Below are 20,177 nucleotides of genomic sequence, written 5' to 3'. Positions count from 1 at the left end.
AATTTTGCCTTCATATTTTCTTTTAAATCTGCCATAATTCCTAAACCCTACATTCCTGAGACATAATTTTTCATGAGAAACGTAGGAAAACATCTCGTGAAATATATAAAAAAATTAAGTAAAAAAATTAAACAAAATGCCTCTTGAGGGCATGAAGTGACAACAACTTTAAACATGTCTCCATTAAACCCCATTGTAAGTTCAGCCTCACCTTTCCCCACCACAGCAGCCACACACCTTTAGTTAATCTGCCAAAAAGGCCACGTTATTAACCCGAAAGTACACAAAAAGTACACTTCAGATGCTCAAGTTCCTTGACATGCTTCACGCTTTGAAATTTCACCGATATTTGTTACGGTTGTTTGACAAAACGTTCACATGTAAGAGGTTTATCTCTCATTCAGAACAATGAAAATGCTCTCCTCTCACTGATCGGCATGGAAACCTTTGATCTCTGGACACGTCGTTAGCTCAAATATGAACACCTGTGTCATGGGACACGATGATGTCATAACTCCAATTTACACAATTAGAGCAGCAGACTTCAGATAATGGTTAACGGTCCAGCCCTCAACAGCTCTACGTCAATTATGGGGTTTCATCATATGCCGTTTCCATGGAAACGCATCCCTCGCCATAAAACACGATGTTGTCGTAACGCCTATGAAAAGGGTCAAAACAGCACCACACTTCAGATAATGGTTAACGGTCCAGCCCTCAACAGCTCTACGTCAATTATGGGGTTTCATCATATGCCGTTTCCATGGAAACGCATCCCTCGCCATAAAAGACGATGTCGCTATAACAGACGATGTCGCTATAACTCCTATGAAAATGTTCAAAAAGTGCTCAAACTTCCCATGTGTGCTAACAGTTCAGCTGTGAAGACATCTACGGGAGAGTTTTGAAATTTCTTCAAATGCCGTTGCCATGGCAACACAATGCTCGCCATGAAAAACGGTTTTCTCATAACTTCAGTGAAAATGCTCCAAACGGCCCAAAACTTCACAGGTTTGGTAACGATGCAGCCATCAACGCATCTAAGCGTATTATGGGATGTCATCAAATGCCGTTGGCATGGCGACAGATCATTCGCCATCAAGTTAGTTCAAAAGTTTGCAGTTTAAATATTCTGCTGCTTTTCCAAGCCTTTTTACTTTCTTTTCTTCTCTCATCACACATTCAAGCCCCCAGTGTTCATCATTTCAATCTAAATTCTTCACTTTCTTCTTACACATTACATTTCAGCATAGCAGTTTAGCGTCAGCTTTTCAGCATAAAGCATTCCCACTAGCAATTTATTCAGGAATTGCATTCTCTAGTTTAAGATACATTTCTTATCTGTAGTTTGGCCTTTTTAAACTGTTAAGCCGACAGGTCACCCCCTCTTTCAGGTAACATTGAACATCTCCATCTCCATCCCCCCCTTTCCTTTCCTCTGATTGATGTGTCTGGTAATGTGAATCTTGGCTTTTCTCCACTGACCATCAGGCTGCCAAACACACAGTGCTGATAATGAAACATGTCAGAAAATCCACACTTCTAAATACTTGGAAACCCCAGCAGATTAACAATTGATTTGCAGAGAAATGCCAACACAAAGAGATTAATTTGTCAGCGTGTGTTGTCAGTGCTTGTTCATGTAGACAAGGTTTACTAATAGTCATTACACTACCTTCCCGATTCTGGAGTCCTAATGTAATTTCACCCTGCCTTGACTCCGGTAGTGGTGCGGCAATTTAATTTTGCGGTGAATACTAATGAATACTGTGAATACTAATCAAGACTTTTTTGTGTAAGGGTTCTAACCTAAAGAATAAGAGTATGGCATTTTGTTGTCACTATTGTCCAAATCGTACGCTCTCTTCACTGGTCTTTACTACAAAAACCATCCTGTGCTTTTGTTGTTTCACAATCCCAAATAGCTGGCAGCAGATGACTCATTTTGCCCTCACCTTCCCGCATATCTGCCAGAATCTTTTTCCATCAAGGTTGGGAAGATTAAAAGCGATTTGAGCAGAACGAACAAATACAGATGCCTATTTTCCCTAAAGCCATGATTTTTCTCCTCCTTCCGGCACAGTTGAAAAGCTCTGAAATAAGATAAATAAAAATAAAGATTTAAATCTGAGCGGGAGGTTATTCCTCTTTGCCTGTGCGCTTCAATTAGCATCTTCCAAGAGGTCAATGACTTCATATAAAGCTCCCTTTCAGCACTTCTCTCACAGTGGCACATTGGCACAATTGAATTTGAATGGGTTTTTAATATATATTCAATTTAGGAAAGCTGACCAACCATTTGCTGCCCACAAGAGGGTTTAACAGGAGAGGTGAACATTGCCTGAGTGAGCATGTTGTAAGCAAAATCTGAGAGAGGGAAAAATCTGTCTTTTAGGATACCTGCTGAACACTTTATTATTATGATTATATTATTAAAATTCAATATAGATTGGTGAGTGAATAAGGATATGAGCAGACTCTTATTTCAATAGAGATGAGAATTATAATAACTAACTGATCACACTGCCTTGACGAGTTTCACTAACTTAAATGTGGTGCCTGAAACACCTCCATTGGACTCCTTTGTTTACTTCCGTAACATAGTGACATCACTCTGTAACTCTCGCGATTCTATTGGAGCTCCAACTCATTATACATAATAAGCTAAGGGGCGGCCGCGGGACATATCTAAGCGTTGGCCAATCAAAACAGAGCCGGGCAGCTAACCTATCAGAGCAGACTGGGCTCTTGTTTCAGGCAGAGGGTGAAAAGAGGTGCTGCAGCACAGGCAGTATGAGAAAAATAAAGAGCTTTTTGAACATTAAAGCATGGAGACATGTCACAGTAGAGGAACAAAATACAAATATGAACCTGAAAGGAGTGCATTTCATGTACTTCTTAAAGAAAAGGATGTTCGATAATATAATCCACACAGTAGACACAAGCTGCCAACACATGATCAGTTATCAACCCAGCACTCTTAAACCAATGCTACCTGGGTACAGCAGAAACATGCTGACATATTATCACATTTTCTATTATAAAGTTGAATGTGTTAGCAGTTGCACAGTACACATCCAGCAGATACTTGGCAACACCATCACTCAGTTGGAGTTGAGCTGTTGGACATATGTTGAATGTCATTGCAGTGTTCGAACTTCTCTTGAGTTTCCGTTTTGGTATCCATCAACTCCTAAGGGAATTACATGGTTACACGCTCCACTATGTTAACAGTCACTACCTTTTCTGTCTGCTGTTTGGTGCTTGGCAGGTTGAGGTACTGTAAAAGTAGTGAAAGTTAACCAAACGATGGTCTTACAATAGAGACATATTGAATATAGCTAATTCCATTTTCAAATAATCTACCCTGTATTAGAATTCCTAAATGTTCTCTCCATAATATTGTTTCATCTTTCATGAAGCTGAGCAGCAGAGTCATTATGTCATTTAGAGACGAATAGCAGGGCAGCCATGGGATCTCCCTGGAAAATAGGCATAATTCCTGACTCACTCCTCGAAATCTACATAAAAAGCAGACAATTAGGAATGTAATGTTACAGACAGTAGACAGTCTGTTATGAACGGAGTCGGACAAGAATAAGGTTAGAGAGATGTTTGTATTTTTTTTATTGGCAGTTTAGAGACTTGTATCCAGGTGTAGATAAGTGGAAATAAAGAAACAAATCTGTAACTAAAAAAGAAAATGTATTGGCTTTCCTTTTCCAGAAATCAGTGCGACCAGGAGATTCACATTATTTGCTCTATTACAGGGTTAATCCAATCAACTTATGTGTGCAGATATGCCTGTCAGATATAGATGACGATACTTATGTTGTTGTCATCTTTGTTTGTCCACTCCTGTCCCCCTCTCGTCTTTTCTGCTGGTTTGTTTGCAGATCTCCTGCCGTTAGAGATGACAGCCTCATCAAGTCTTTCACTGGTATAATGTGTTGACTACCACGCCTCAAATTACCAATCGACCTGCTAGGTGAGTGCTTTCTGCTCTCAGTGGTCTTGTTATAAGCATAATATATGGGTGCTGCTTTTATCAAAACCAGCGGTAATGAGATAACATGATGAGTTTGAGAATCTGTTTTTTGTCAATTATTGTCACAACATTTAATAAAGACTTCTGTTAAAATGTCCTTCGTACGGTGGCCCTGAAGTGCAAAACACCACAGCATTTCACAAAACACTACAGCATTTCAGAAAACACCACAGCATTTCAGAAAACACTACAGCATTTCAGAAAACACCACAGCATTTCACAAAACACCACAGCATTTCACGAAACACCACAGCATTTTAGAAAACACTATAGCATTTCAAAAAACACCATAGAATTTCAAAAAACGCAACAGCATTTCAGAAAACGCCACAGCATTTCAGAAAACACTACAGCATTACAGTAAAAACCACAGCATTTCACATTGGACGGAAAGGGTACTCCTTTAGGGAGAACACTTCTTGTTTGTGATTGGACAGAGCCAGCCAGAGAAGCATTGCTGTGATTGGTTGTTTTTGCTGTCAGCATCCGACAGCGCAACATGTCCACTCCCAACACATCAGCCGTTAGCTGTTAGCACACACTCAGACCTCACAGCTCCTCATATCTGTTCAGAAACTGGACAATTTGTGTTTTGTATATGTTTAACTTTTGTCCAATTTCTGAACAGATATGAGGAGCTGTGAGGTCTGAGTGTGTGCTAACAGCTAACGGCTGATGTGTTCACTTTAGAGGGCCCACTGCTGACAACCATGCCACTTTAAAGTCTACAGAGCCATTTACNTATAGAGATGTCCCGATCCGATCACGTGATCGGGGATCGGAGCCGATCACGTGATCGGGGATCGGAGCCGATCACGTGATTTTCAAAAGATCGGAATCGGGAGAAAAAAATCGGGGATCGGGATTTTATTTTTTAAAATTTTTTTAAATACTTTTTTTATTTTATATTCAATGTTACAAAACAAAAATGACCATGTTCAAGTCTTAAAGTCCTCCTGGGCCTTAGTTTTGGTTTCAAATTACACAACATCATGTATGTGTTGCTTCTTTGGGGCTTGTTTTCATAGACCTGGTTGCTTATTTCTCTCAAATCTGGCAACAGAGTGGCCAGGGTGCAGTGTCTAATTGTAGCAGTAAGCTAACAAGTACTGATAAGCTTTATTTTTGGTTTGATCCAATGCTGCACAACTGAACTGATCCAGTGCTGCTGTGAAAAAAATAAGCTATATCCATGTTGGATAGAATATCCAATTTAAATAAAAAAATAACCTTAAGGGACAACTTGAATGCTTTTTTTCCTCTTAATGCATTGCATAAAGATCGGATCGGGAAAAATCGGTATCGGCAAATTGTCAAAATCAAATGATCGGAATCGGATCGGGAGCAAAAAAAGGTGATCGGGACATCCCTAATCCTAAATATCCAGCATGTCTTCAGTTAAATTCAGTTCTACTCCACTAAAAAACATAAAAAGGCTGCTTCCACCTTGATCAACAGAAGAAGGAAAGTGTGTCTGCACCATAGACTGTACTCACCTTACAGGTAACCCTGGAGTTGTCTTTGAAAACAAAAAAGTTGTACTCACCAAAATACATTGTATGTATCCTTGATGTCAAACAAACATGATGAGAGCATTCTTTTCCCATAAAATATATTAGCAGTTGAGTTTTTCCAAGTATTTAAATTCAGAATTGTTTACATCGATATTTGTTAGTATTCTTCTTCTCTCTTTTCTTTGCTGTTGCAGGACATTTTGGCGTGTTACTGCCACCTAGTGATCAGTGGAAAAGAGTCACACCTGTATTGAGGCACGTGTTAAACAAAATGGGGACCAACTCGTTGAAAACAGTCGCATAAAGCTAGTGGAGGTCTGAAAAATCCTCTTATAACCATTACTTATGGATTAAAGATATGAACAAGTAGTGATGTGTGATATCACAACTAAAAACCAATCATGGTTCTCAAGGAACATATTCAAAGTAGGACAAAAATAACCCTGAAACTGTGAAATTATGATTCCAAGCATATCATGTCACGTTTTACAGGATCCTTTGCAAAAGGTAAGAGCAATAATGAACTGACACAATCTATGTTTATCACCGGATACTGTGCCTGTACTTTTGAAAAATTTAATTACAGATGGTGATCAGATAATATCTTTAATAACCAAACAATGTTATGATTTGATTTCTCACAATTTATCATTTGACCATTAGTTATTGGCTGCTATATTATTGATAACAAAATATAGGATATGACAAGATGATACAAGTAGAAATAGGTTGTTTAACAATCACTGTTGACTTTCACTGACATATTGAGTTGTATCAAATCACTACCCTATTATTTATCTTTGTGATGTTTGCTAGAACAAATGTTAAAACAAGGTCATTTAACAATCAAAGAGTAGGCCTAGGCTAAACACATGTACAAAGAGGTAGTTTAACAACCACACACGACACATGCATAATTCACACACATAATGAGTTTAATCAAATTACTAGCTCGTGGTTTCCTCCCATTATGGTGTTTTGTTAAATTTTTAACGGTGTCCAGAAGTGTCCAAACCGAGTGCACACACGCTGAGAAGAGGCTGCCTCCCCCCGTTGTGCTCGGCACACAGACCGAGATAAGGCGAGGAGGAGCTCCACCACACACACGCTCATTCGCATAACCGGGAGGCAGTTAGACGCTCTTGGATTACCGGGCAGCGAAGTGTCACCGCTCAGACCGGCTCCAGACCGGCGCTCCTCCACCGCACCGCCGATCATTAATCCCTCTCGTAAAAAGGCAGACACCTGGGCAAAGCCGCGGCAGTAAACAGCATTTGATTTTTTTTTTTTATTATGGGTTTTATCTCCGTGGATGCAGAGAAAAAAGTTTTGTATTGACGCTGCTTTGAAAAGGAGAGTCAGTCTCCAGGAGGGACAGCACCGGGATTCTCCTCAGTATCTGTCTCTTTCTCTGGGGCTGCTGTTTCCAAAATCTGTTCAAGTGAGGTAAGTCAGTGATCGAAGATTTTCTTCTTATTAACTTATTTTAGTTACTGCTGCTGCTGTTACGATTAGTCTGCTAAATTGGGGATTGCATTTTCAGTTTGCCTGTCAGTCAATTTTAATCCAAATTATCTGTTTTCGTGACACATCTACTAGCACTGATGAAGGAGGAATGTGCTCCTCTTTGCACAGGGTTATGGTGACTGTGTGCAATGTGAATTGGATTTTCATTTCCCTGTGTTTATGTTCTAGGGATCATATTAATTATTATTTAAGGATTAATATTATTGCAGCCTGTATTTGGTGCTTAAATCCGAACACCAGCTAAACTCAAGAGTATTTTAAGCATGGGAAAAAATACAAGATGTGACTCATACTCATGTGCTGTACATTTGTCTATGGTTCTCTATTTATATGGCTGAAAAACTCAAGTGAAGGCATTCTGTTAAATACAGTAATCCACATGGTATTTCAAATAAACCAATGTGAATCTGCTAATTTCTGTGCAGATCGGATACCACTTGGTGAGTCAATGCAAATGTATATGTGCACAGTTTGTATTTTCCATACAAACTTTGCACATATATTGCAGCTTGGTTTCTTCTAAACGTGTCCTCTTTGCAACCAAAAATATGTGAATCCTGTACGACACACACACATTCACTCTCTCACGACCTACACAGCCACACACAGAAATGATTGCTTTTTATCCACATGGGCTCCTGCTTTTCTTCAAGACAAGAAAAACCAGAACACAACTGGAGAGTCATCTGCTGGCATTAATTATCATTTTAAAAGGTAATAAATACACATTAAGACTCCCCCCACACACACAAAGCAGTCACGCAGCGTGCAATTCACAAAGGTTGACATGCATACACAGATTAAAGGTCAATGCATGCAACCTTTCTGCACTTGCTGTATTAATCATAATGCCACACTCAAAGCACACGGCGTTGGTGTCGAGGTGAGGCTTAGACTGCTTTTTGCTTTGCTCCAAGAAAGAGCTGTTGACTTTTTACGAGTTATATTTGCATCCAAATCCACCCAGGACTCTGTCTCCCTTCTCATCCTTCTCAACGCTTGAAACCACCTTCATGCATTCACCCTCAAATTGATTATATTAGCAAAACCGTGGAAAGGGAAAATAAGCATTCCTTCATGGACCCATCGGCCCGCAAGCCGGAAACAAAATAATCCAAAATCGCCGAATGCTGCGTGTCTCTGTTCAGTCTCCAGTTGTGGAGGAAACAGAGCAGAAAGCTGAAGTGACTGCCTTGAAGACGTCTGTGGCTAAATTGGGATTCTTCTTTTGGGGATTCCTTGGTGTTTACGTAACCATGTTTAGAGTAATGGCATGTGTCATCTGGGGGTTTGTTAGAGGCGATGGGGAGTGGAGCTGATATGAATGCGAGGAATGAGAGCTTCTCAGTATCCTGATCTACAAGTATTGTGCACTACAGACAAGGACAAGAATAGCAACAAACACACAGAGAGGATGTCAGAGAAAGGGAGGGAAACAGAAACAGCAGGCTATGAGAAAGACGGCGATGAAGTGATACGTGCAGACAGCAGGCTGAGATATGTTCAGAGCCCCGCAGTGAGTTGGGCTGCGCTGGCATCGTGTTTGGCTGCTTTCTGAGTGTCAGAGATAAGTTTGTCATTCATCATACCGCACGCTGTCTGTCGGTCTGGTCTGAGACGGGTGAGCGGGCAAGCCAGCAAGCAGAACATTCACTCCCCGTTTCAAGGAGCAGCAGCGAGAGGTCTGCTTGGAAATATGAAAAAGGAGAGGCAGGCCTTAGAAGGGACAGTGTGCATCGAATTCAAGAACTGCGTATGTGAGATATCAGTGGCTTCCAAGGGTTTGGAAAATGCTTTACGTCCAACTGAAAGGGAAATGGATAAACACGGGGGATACACACTTGTGCAGCATCTCTATGCGTTTGTATCGGAATGGGATGAGGACGACTGCCATGGGAAAAAAACTGCACAAATGCAAATATACAGCTTTACCTAATGGCACACACAGCTTCAGTTTCACACACACACACACACACACACACACACACACACACACACACACACACACACACACACACACACACACACACACACACACACACTGAGTCATGCAATTAGGTCCCATCACTCAGGGAAGGTCAGCGACTATCTTCTGCTTGTTCTTATTCCTCAATATGAATCAAGCTAATGCACCATGTTTAATTCATAGATACATGCGATGTCACCCTCTCTCTGTCTTGGCATCCTAATCGTCGTGTGAACAAGGCGCTCAATTAACTCCTCAGGAATTACAGTGAAACTGCTCCTGCGTGTCTCTTGGAAAATCAGAGGAATCTTGAATCATGTGAACTAACAGGATTGTGGTACAGAGTTGCCAACGTAGAAAAGCCCTCTCCTTTGACTCCTAGCTGTATTAAGCTTGTCGGATAATGCAGACAATTTTGCTGTCATGGCATTGACTACTTACATTGGCTGTATTTCAAACCTCGAAAGACGAGCTGTTTGGAAATGTTCGGAGAAACTGCATAATTTGGACTAGTGCTGAAATGTCACACTTTCCCATGCTAGCAAACCATCTATCATGCTCAGACCGATCCAAGGGTGTGGTTTAACCTTTTCCATTAGCACTGTGTTGTCAGAGCCAGAGGTCAGGCCTTACTTTTTCATGTCCTGCTACCATAGAGCCGTGCACAGCTGTGTAAAAGGATAAAGACATTTAAAAAGTAGCATGAGACTCTCAAGTTGATTTAGCTGAAACCATTGAGTGAGCTGGACTGGTTAAGGTGGTGCAATTAAAGTTAAGTGTTATAATATGTGCAGCACAGCTGGAGCAGTTTCGAGCTCTATCCATCCTTCATGTTCACCTCTCAGCGTGAGTCAGATGTGAACTTTTTCCTGTCAAATGCTATTGTTTGATCGTGATTTTCCACGAAGACAAAGTGATCTGCTGTTGTACAATTCTATTTCACAGTCATCTGTTGCAGTTGTCTCTGCCCCGTTAAGCTGTTTACCAAGCACAGGCTGCATGAGCAGTTTCAGTAATAGAAGCTCGCCTCATTTGATTTGTGCTCACTGAAAACTCCAGGACAAAGACGCACATGAAATAAATGGACCACAATTGTCTTCATGTATTTTATGCACTGATACATCTCCTGTTAATGGTCAACTGCAGCACTTCATATGGTTGTATCAATAGGTGGTGCTAGAACAGAGTAAATGGTTGAGTGATGGTTCAGTAAACAGACACAACGGAGACGGTAGAGTGTGTGTGTGTGTGTGTGTGTGTGTGTGTGTGTGTGTGTGTGTGTGTGTGTGTGTGTGTGTGTGTGTGTGTGTGTGTGTGTGTGTGTGTGTGTGTGTGTGTGTGTGTGTGTGTGTGTGTGTGTGTGTGTGTGTGTGTGTGTGTACATAGTTACTCATTTAATTCTGATGGATCAACATTGTCAGATGTTTTTTCTTTGTGTTTCCACTGACATGTGATATCCTTCCTCCCTCTAATACCTGAATTAAATTTGCAGCGTGGCTACAGCTGCTCAGCTAATGGCATAACGTCCTCCCTTACTTCCTTGATCTATCAGATGTTCCCTATCTTAAATCATGGGCATTTGTTAGCAGAGCCGAAGAACGTGCAGTCCCACATGACACTTTTATTATTCCCCCTGCATTCATCTTACAGGTTTTCCTTATGGTAAAAATGGCCTTATAGGCTTTCAAATGTTTCTTACAAAAGGATATTGCAAATGTTGCTGGGGTTATTATATTATTATTATATTATATGTGCTGTTTTTAATGGTAAGGGACTCCAATAGGTGTCTGTATGTGGGGCAGACTGATGAAAGCCTCTTTACAGCTATTTAATTGGTCTTTAAACGTACAATTAATTCTCCGGAATGGTTTGTTAATTTCTTCCAGGCTAATAAAGCTTTTAATGTTTTAAGGTTTACGTTTAGGAACTCCTTGCAGACAACAGTGAACAATTACTCTGCTCTTTGCTAATATTGCCATTTGCCATAGACATTTCTATTAAAAAGCCTCAATTGAGTGTGAAAGCAGGGGGAGACATGTCAATGCACGTTCCTTTGGGTAAAATCATTAATATATTATGCAATGTATTTCTCTCACACAGTCTTTAATCCCATCTTTATCCCTCTGGAGGACATTGACAGAACATTTGACAATCACATCTGTATAAAATAGCCAATTAGCATGCTAATTTCCGAACACTTCTATGTCCCTGCTGTCAGAGAAACAAGAAAAATCATGCATGACAATTTGTTTTTCTTTTGATCTCACTGGTGTTTTCTACTCATTGATGGCAAGTACTAGTTTTTATTTAGCCTGTTATTCCAATAAATACTTTGCTCAAATGTGCTTAACTTTGGTTCACTTGTAGATCCGAGGTATCTGGTACCTGGCACCTGGTTAGACTGCAACAAATCTGCATGATTTAAAACCTTAAGAAATCTTATTGTGACATTGGGGAGGCGTGTGGTGCAGTGGGTAGTGCGTTGCAGTTTGGATCAGGGGGTGACAGGTTCAAACCCTGGGCAAGACACTTCACTCTAAATTGCTCCTGTGGGGATTGTCCACAGTACTGAGTATGTAAGTCGCTTTGGATAAAGGCGTCTAACAAGTGAAATGTAATGTATCTTGTTTCTTCTTCATAGTTTCCCCAGTCTTATGTCTTCGTTATTTTTTTACTTTTACTTTTCTTGAATGATACAGCGACCTGCTTTCTCCCATTTGATTGAATGCTTTCCTGTCTATCTCCTCGTCTCTTCATCTGTGTCCTCTGTTGTCCTTTAACGCTTCGTCCTTCACAGTTAATTGCATTCTCCGTCACTCCTGTTTTTTTGCTCATTTTTGTCTTCCTTCCATCCTCCCACTATTCCTCTAAATCTTTACACCCCCCTCATCCCCACCCACCCCCATCCTACCCCGCCACACGCCCCCCCCCCCACCCCCGTGTTTGGTTATAACACACTTCCTGAGGGTTTTTTGTTTCTTTCCAAAGTGTCAATCCCTGATAACTTTCTGTCGCTCGGGGAGATGCAAAGTCACAGTGCGCATCATTTGGAGTCACTGAAATGTTGTTAGACAAGTAAAAAAAAATACATATTTTTGTTGATAATGTTTCAAGTTGGTCTGGTTAAAAATTCAAGTTACTTAGGTTTCGAAACAACCAAAAAGATGATCTAACCTCTCATAATGTCCCTAATCTCCACTCAGATAAGACACAGCTTCCCTGCCTTTCTGCCTGTGTTCACCTCAGATCTTCCTTGCTGTTATGCCAGCCAGGTGTCCAGATTATCACTCCAGATAGGCCTGTGTTTTCTTTCATAAATACTGACATTTAAAGTGGCGCACTGGAATATCTTTTGGCTCTTGTTTTGCAGATTTGGCGTCCTCACTCTGCCCTGATGCATCTGCAAACGTGCCTGCAGACTGTCAAAAAGATCACTATCAAAGGCATAGATAGTGATTTTTTATTAATGAGAACCTGCCTGATGACATACAGGAGAAGAAACAAACATGTTAAAAACACACATGAAAAGGTCATTGCCGTCGCGTTTCTTTGCTATTTATAAAGATTATTATCAAAGGGTAAAATGCGTCTTTATGGTAACACCATTTATTTCTTTAAAGCTATCATTTTGCTCTCAGCCAATAAATGGCTCTTCAGTTGTATTTTCCGATTGAATAAACAAAATATAACATGTTAATTAGTGAGCCTTAGATGTGCTGGTATGCAGATTTTGACTCAATGATTAAAAAAATCCTTGAGGCCCAGAGAAATATCTAGCGAAAGCATTAAAGGCGCACTAAACACCTCAAGAAGACCCCTGCTGTTCAACATTGAAGCCTACCTCTCATGGGGGCTGAGAGCAAAGCCCAGCGTGGTTGGCAGTAATTAATGTAGCTTTCTTTTCCCTCCAAGGGCAGTTCTGTGTGTGCTGTGAGACATGGGTAATTCTGACTTATTGCAATATCCCCTAGACTACCAGAACACTCATTGATTTCCTTTGCCGTTCGGCTCTTTTTCATCCTCATTTTTGGCTCTAACTTCAAGACTCTTTATGACTCACAGGGTCGAATGTAGTACCAGGTGCATTCACCGCCCATTAAGGTTCCCCTGATTGATTGGTGGCACCCAGGGAAAGCCGATACGCTGTCTTTGGATGTTGATTTCCTTTCCCTTTCAAACACTTCCTTTTGGTTGGTCTCTGCATTTTTTTTGAAAATCTGGCGGTGCATTTTCAAGTTGGATGTGACCTTGGGGCTGTGAAAAAGCACTGAAATGTGACTATTTATTTCCGTGTCATTGTGATCACTGGAAAATATATTTGTCTGCTTCTTTTACAGCCTTAGCAATGATGTCTGTTAGTTATCATTTCACACAGGTGCATCTATCCTGAATTGTTTCTAAATGTTACTAAAGAAACGGTACAGATCTGACGTCCACAAAATCCAGAGCAAGGTATTGGAATAAAACTCTTGCTTTTTACCACTAAGCACTGTGCTCACGTGGCAGACGTGCTCTTCAGTGAAATGGTAACACTGGGTCAGAGCAGTAGAGAGCTCCGGGCGGTCTCTCTTCTGAGGGTCTGAGAGGGATTCAGGGGCTTCAGAATGAGGCTTTATGGGCTTGTTGTGCAAAGAGAGAGAGAGTGATTTGCAGCATAACCACCATGTTCCTAAAAAGCTCTCTCCGTCCACTCGCTGCTTCACTATTTTTCTCCTTGTGACACTGGCTACTTTTTTCTTTATTTATTAATGTCACAACATTAAGTGTTGAGTTCCCCCCCCCCCCCCCCCNCCCCCCCTCTCTCTCTTGGTCTGTTTACAGCATCCAGACACAGCCCACTCCCTGACCCAACAGAGCGTACAAGGAACACTGTGCCCAGAAGGGAATTGTAGTTAATGCCTTTCGGCTTGAGTCCAGCGACAAAATACTTCTTTAATTGCTTCCCATAGCCCTTAGCTGCAGTGTGCTTCCTCTCCAATTGTCTATTGATGCAAGTGCGAGTTAGCACTGCAAAACCAAAGGCAGTATCCTAATGGGATCTGTATTGCAGGAAGTGTGTTGTAATCTTTGGTTCCACTTTATCAAAGTTGGTTTATTTTATTATTCTATTCTGATCAGTTAATATTATCCCTTATACTTAATCAATATGTTTTGCTTTACTTTTAAGCAGATTTGATGTATATAAAAATGGCTTGTGTGCATTCTCGTTTGTGGATACCTTGGCTGCCTTCATTATTCATTTATCTTTTTTTTCCCCGCCCGATCGCCTCAGTGACTGACAGAAGATTTAAATTATTTTAAAAATCATATTTAATGTGGAAAGAAGAGCAGTGGTTTGGAGTGGGAGGCCTTCGGGGAAAGGATTCTTCCTCACTGTAATAATTGAGAGCATACTGTGGAAGAATGCACTTTTTTATTTATGTTCTAGAGTTGGAAAAGCAAGGCTATCTTTAAGATGTGAATTATGATGTGCAGATGTGTGGAGAGGAGGGGAGGAGAGTGCCGAAAAGTAAGTCCCCTAGAAGACAGCGCAGGCCTCGGCTCAGCCCATCTGTCACTGTCGTCTCTTCACTCACTTCAGAGGGAGGCTTCCCGTTCATGCAAAAACTGAAATGTTTGAAATTCGATTTGAAAAAGACACATGAAAGTTACCTTATAGAAACAAGAGGTGCAACATCGTACATGTAAACATGGACAAGGTTATGTTTGACTTACCATATGATTTGGAAAATGATAATAATAATAAAGGTTAGGACATAATGAATAAAGTCACAATAACTACTTTATTATTATTGAATTTGTTCAATATTATGTATGATTCATTTTGTTTTATAAAAAGTGTAACAGTCTAGAGTAGACCCAAGGTTGTGATATTTAACTTTTTTAGGATATACTGCATTTATTTGCTTTAGAATTTTTCTGATATTCCAGAGTTTAAGAACAAAAATAGTATTGTAGTAAGGTGAATCCAAAATATATGTAGACGAACAATAAAATATATTTTTGAAATTTCAATTACAGCATTAAGATTGTAATGTAACCCCAACATATGTAGAGGAATTCATATAATTATGTATACTGTATATTGGTAATTAAAAACCAAGAAGTTACATTTAATTTGCAGTTTAGCAATCGTTAAATGATACTAAATCATAATTTTTAACTTTCAAAATATAATACTTATAACTAGAAGCAATACAGTATTTGTCAATTATTACTCAATTAAATCATAACTAATTACAAATCAGTAATTCATCATTAAAAGACAGTACATTCTGTAAGTGAAGGTTATAATAATCCTAATAATTATGACAATTGCAGAATTTTCATAGATGCTAACTTCATGTTTGAATCATAGCAGATGCTCATAGTTTAGTTTAAATATATATTTGTATTTAGATGTACTATAGAAACACACTCGCTGTTTTCTCCCATTTCATTTTGTGAACATTGCATTATTCGTTTTAAATGACTTGTATTTCAATAAAAATAGATATAACTCCATTGTTTTTGTTTTTTAAACAGTACACATGTGGGCTGTTGTTACTGAGTTCATGTAATGATTTGATACTTTTTCAGTCAGTCAGATTTTAATTAGAGTGAGATGTCTGTACTCAAAGCAGCGTAATGGGGAAAGCTCTCTATAGGAGCATGTCCTCCTGCTAAAACTTCATCCTGATGGTTGTAATGGGTTATTATGAGGCTCCCTTTGATAGTAACGGTGCAGAGCATCAGCGCTCAGTCTACATCTCTCCATTGATTAGTTCATAGTGGGGCAATTTGCAGCACGGTCAGACTCCTCCTGGCCTCTAAACGGTGGCCATGAGCATGGCACAGATAATGATAATGGTATCAGACAGAGAGGAAATGGGGGACTCTCTTCACCTGTGTGTGTGTGTGTGTGTGTGTGTGTGTGTGTGTGTGTGTGTGTGTGTGTCGTCGTCGTCGTCGTCGTCGTCGTCGTACGTCGTACGTACGTAGTCCGTAGTAACCGTGTGTGTGTGTGTGTGTGTGTGTGTGTGTGTGTGTGTGGTGGTGGTGTAGTCGTGTGTCGTAGTGTCGTGTCGTGAGTAGTCGTAGTGTGTGTGTCGTGTGTGTGTGTGTGTGTGTGTGTGTGTGTGTGTGTGTGTGTGTGTGTGTGTGTGTGTGTGTGTGTGTGTGTGTGTGTGTGTGTGTGTGTGTGTGTGTGTGTGTGTGTGTGTGTGTTGCCCATAAGGACATGTGTTGTGATTTAAACTACTTTCATCTCACCACCAAAATGAATGCACATGTCCGCTGAAAGCTATTAAACAGAACTTTCTATTATTTATTTCACTCAAAGACAGAATATTGAAACTGAAAGAGTGATCGTCTCGTCCAGAGTTATTTTTAGAGCACTGACTTCAAGCTTTGGCAGACGTTTAATACATTAATATTGCAAGATATTGCATGACAATGACTTTTGATAAAGTATCGTTGGTGCCGTTTTCAAGGTTGTTACATCCATCAAAATAGCTCAAAGGATTTTTAAATGTTCTGCCAATACTGCGTGTACCTGCCAAATTATCCTTATAGTATCTGATTGATCGATGCGGATAGCGGACTGCCTACACACACACACACACACACACACACACACACACACACACACACACATACACATACACATACACATACACATACACATACACATACACACACACACACACACATCTCCTCTTTTGGCACTGCAAAGAACTGAAGAACCAAAGCGTTTTACAGCATTGAAACTCCCCCACTATTATTTATTTCCTTATTCATTCATTCATTTATCTACAAAAATAAATTGTTCCAACTTTTTACCATTATTTCATTTTCAAATGTTTTACATTTATCTGTTACTTAGTTGTTTTGTTAATTCATCTAATTAGCTCAAGAAAAGCCTTTAAAACAATTATAAAAGAATAAATAAATACAAATATATTACCTTTCTGCTGATGTTCACCCTTATCCCAAACAGTTTGAGGTTTAGGTTAAATATCTATACTCTTCGAATTGCACAGTTAACATTAAATTCTGTTACTGAAAATGTTCCTCAAGTTAAGGAGTCGGCAATTTGCACATAAAATGGAGAAGTGTCCTCATTCTGTTCTGAACTGCAGTCAATAATCCCTGCTCTGCTAAAGCCAGTTTAATGTGGTTTTAATGTAGGTGCCAGGGCATGGCCAATCACAGGGTGCGAAGGAATTCACCCCCTCCCTGCCACTAGTCGATAAGGATTGCAAATGCAGCGAGAAAATATTGCATTAGGGGAAATGTAAGCATAATTTAAAAAATGGTGACAAATCATACTTGTTTAGTCAATGTTAAAGAGCCAATACATTTAGAAGAGTCCACAGTTAGCAGAGCAGCTTTTCTCAGAGAAGAAATGTATGCCCTTGCTTTGGGGAGATCCAACCTCTCCATCCTCCACAAAGTAATTAGAGGGACAACAAGAATCGTCTCGCCCATGTCTGTTAATGATTTGGGAACCTTATCGCTGGGCTTGATTTCATTCCAGGCAATCTTGCTCAGAGAGCTGCACTCAGGGCTGCCACCTATCAGAGAAGCCTTCCAGCCTCGTTCTCTCTCACCTACACTCGCCAGACGATGGCATCCGGACAAATGTATAAAGTTAGAAATATCTCACTGTTATTATGGAGGACATTCATATTCAGTTGAAGAGTTGGCTTGGTTTAGGGCTGCTCTGTCTCAATCTTATGCAAAGGAACAAAAGTCTTCAACAGATTATTGTTCTTTGGCTAGAAATAACTTGTGGTCTACTTTGAGAGGAAGTTAGAATGTGTGTGTGTGTGTGTGTGTGTGTGTGTGTGTGTGTGTGTGTGTGTGTGTGTGTGTGTGTGTGTGTGTGTGTGTGTGTGTCATTAAAGCCTTATTTTGACGTAAATTTGAAATCACCTTGTTTTGCATTTTTTAAGATTCTTTGCGTCAAGAAGGAAATAATAATTTGGGAAATCTATTGATACTAATCAAATATGTATGTTGTTTTTATTATAAAATATGTAAGACACCTATATGTCTTTCATTAGCATATTTTCTATGAGTTTCACGAGGAGTTGTCCCCCTCCCCTGTGTAATAACAGGACACGACATTTCATAAGGACACTTTAACAATAGTGTGGTTTTCTTTGCATCAATATGAGCAGGAATGAATTGGTATGGGCATCGGTAACTCAATAGTTCAGCAAAGAATAAAAGGCCAAGCCGAACAAAAGGAATGCTTCACTCAATGTAAAGCGGGGGAAAAGATGATGGTGTTTTTTTTTTTGTTGCACACATGAAAAGGGATATCATGAAAAGGTTGAAGCATGTTTGATGGTCAGAAGAACTACAGAAGTCTTAATGTGAATAGGGGTTTTTACTCACGACAACATTTTGAAAGCTACTTTGCTCTGCCTTGAGTTAAAGGTGGGGTAGGTAATTTTGGAGAAACCAGCTCGAGTGAGCTAGAATTTGAAAATACACAGCTGGAAGAAATCTGCTACTTCCTTACAGAGCCCCTCCTCCAACACACACGAACACGCACATGACCAATGAGGGCACGAGATAAGTTTGTGCACAGATGGAAGNCTTAAAGGTGGGGTAGGTAATTTTGGAGAAACCAGCTCGAGTGAGCTAGAATTTGAAAATACACAGCTGGAAGAAATCTGCTACTTCCTTACAGAGCCCCTCCTCCAACACACACGAACACGCACATGACCAATGAGGGCACGAGATAAGTTTGTGCACAGATGGAAGACTGACAGGCCATCCAGTTATTTTAGCCGGGCCGGCTCAGATGATTGGTCATGCTTTTTACAGTACTACGGCTTCCACAGATTACATTTTTTTATGGATTTTTTGTCAAAGCACTTCAGATATTCATTGCTATCGGGATGTTAAGAGCATTCCATGGAATATAACAAAAAAAGTATCTCGAGCCGGTTTCTCAAACCTACCTACCCCACCTTTAAGAGAGAAAAAGAGCTGTGTGTCGTCAGCATAGAAATGAATAGAGATGTTTTATTTTCTCCTAAAACAGACCCCAATCATTTTCTTACAGTAAATACAGACTTTATAGAATAAATACACTGCTATAGTTCTAAAACAAAATGTCACCGTTTGGATTATCTACATCATTTTCAGTACAGGATTTATGAAAGTGTTCAAAAATATAACAATGCATATATTCAGATATTAGTCTTTTTATAAACTATGTGCAAATGACTGGAGATGAGAGGAAAGCAGCAGTAGAATAAGAGTAGGTGGGAGGAGGGTGATGCTGCATTATCAATTGTTCTTTAGGTTGTTTGAAAGGGAGGTTTTTTATGTTTTGATTTTGTTTTTTCGAACATGTTCATATCCATTACATTCAGAGTATGAGTGCTTACTGAGAAGTGAGGCTAATAAGAGAACAGTTAAAGTGCATTCTCTCTCTTTCTCTTTCTCTCTCTCTGTACTTACTACTACGTACACACTACACACACACACACACACACACACACACACACACACACACACACACACACACACACACACACACACACACACACACACACACACGCACACACACAAACACACACACACACGCACACACACAAACACACACACACTGGCAATGTGTTTATATGAGTGTTAAGTGGGTTGTAGTACTTCGGAATTTAATCACACACATTTAGAAGTGCATAATTATAGGTACACTCATGCCTGACTTTACACACATACACACACACATACACACACACACACACACACACACACACACACACACACACACACACACACACACACACACACACACACACACACACACAGACATGTAATACCCCATCATTCACACTCACGCTCACACAGCCTGAAGAAGAAGTGCTCGATAATGCAATGCACATCGGTCTTCCTCCCCTCTCCTCTTTTTCTGCTGTTCCCCTGTCATTTTTCATTTGCACATAGTTTACTTGAGAAAATACGCTTATTTGCAGCAGACATAAGAGATGCATAGCTTTTTGGTTTGATTGACTTGTCTTTTGCATTTCTGTGTTACCTCATTCAGCCCTTTTTAAATGCATGTCCTTGGCATCACGGCTTGTGTTCCTGCAGGCACAGAGGGTCAATACATCTGATATTT

General features: G+C 40.0%; 1 protein-coding gene across 1 annotated transcript in view; it reads left to right on the top strand.

Moving 5' to 3' along the window:
• Nucleotides 1-6,736: 6,736 nt before the first annotated feature.
• calcr (calcitonin receptor) overlaps nucleotides 6,737-20,177 on the top strand; it is a 52,261-nt gene continuing 38,820 nt past the window's right edge. Inside the window, exon 1 of the mRNA XM_010774656.1 lies at nucleotides 6,737-7,008. The gene's annotated coding sequence lies outside the window, so the exon portion shown is untranslated. The remainder of the gene's footprint in view (nucleotides 7,009-20,177) is intronic.

This window comes from Notothenia coriiceps, unplaced genomic scaffold (genome assembly GCF_000735185.1).
Source record: "Notothenia coriiceps isolate Sejong01 unplaced genomic scaffold, NC01 NC01_scaffold00014294, whole genome shotgun sequence".
In the NCBI taxonomy this organism is placed as follows: domain Eukaryota; kingdom Metazoa; phylum Chordata; class Actinopteri; order Perciformes; family Nototheniidae; genus Notothenia; species Notothenia coriiceps.
Note: the sequence above shows the minus strand (reverse complement) of the source record. Positions and strands in the feature narration are given on the sequence as shown.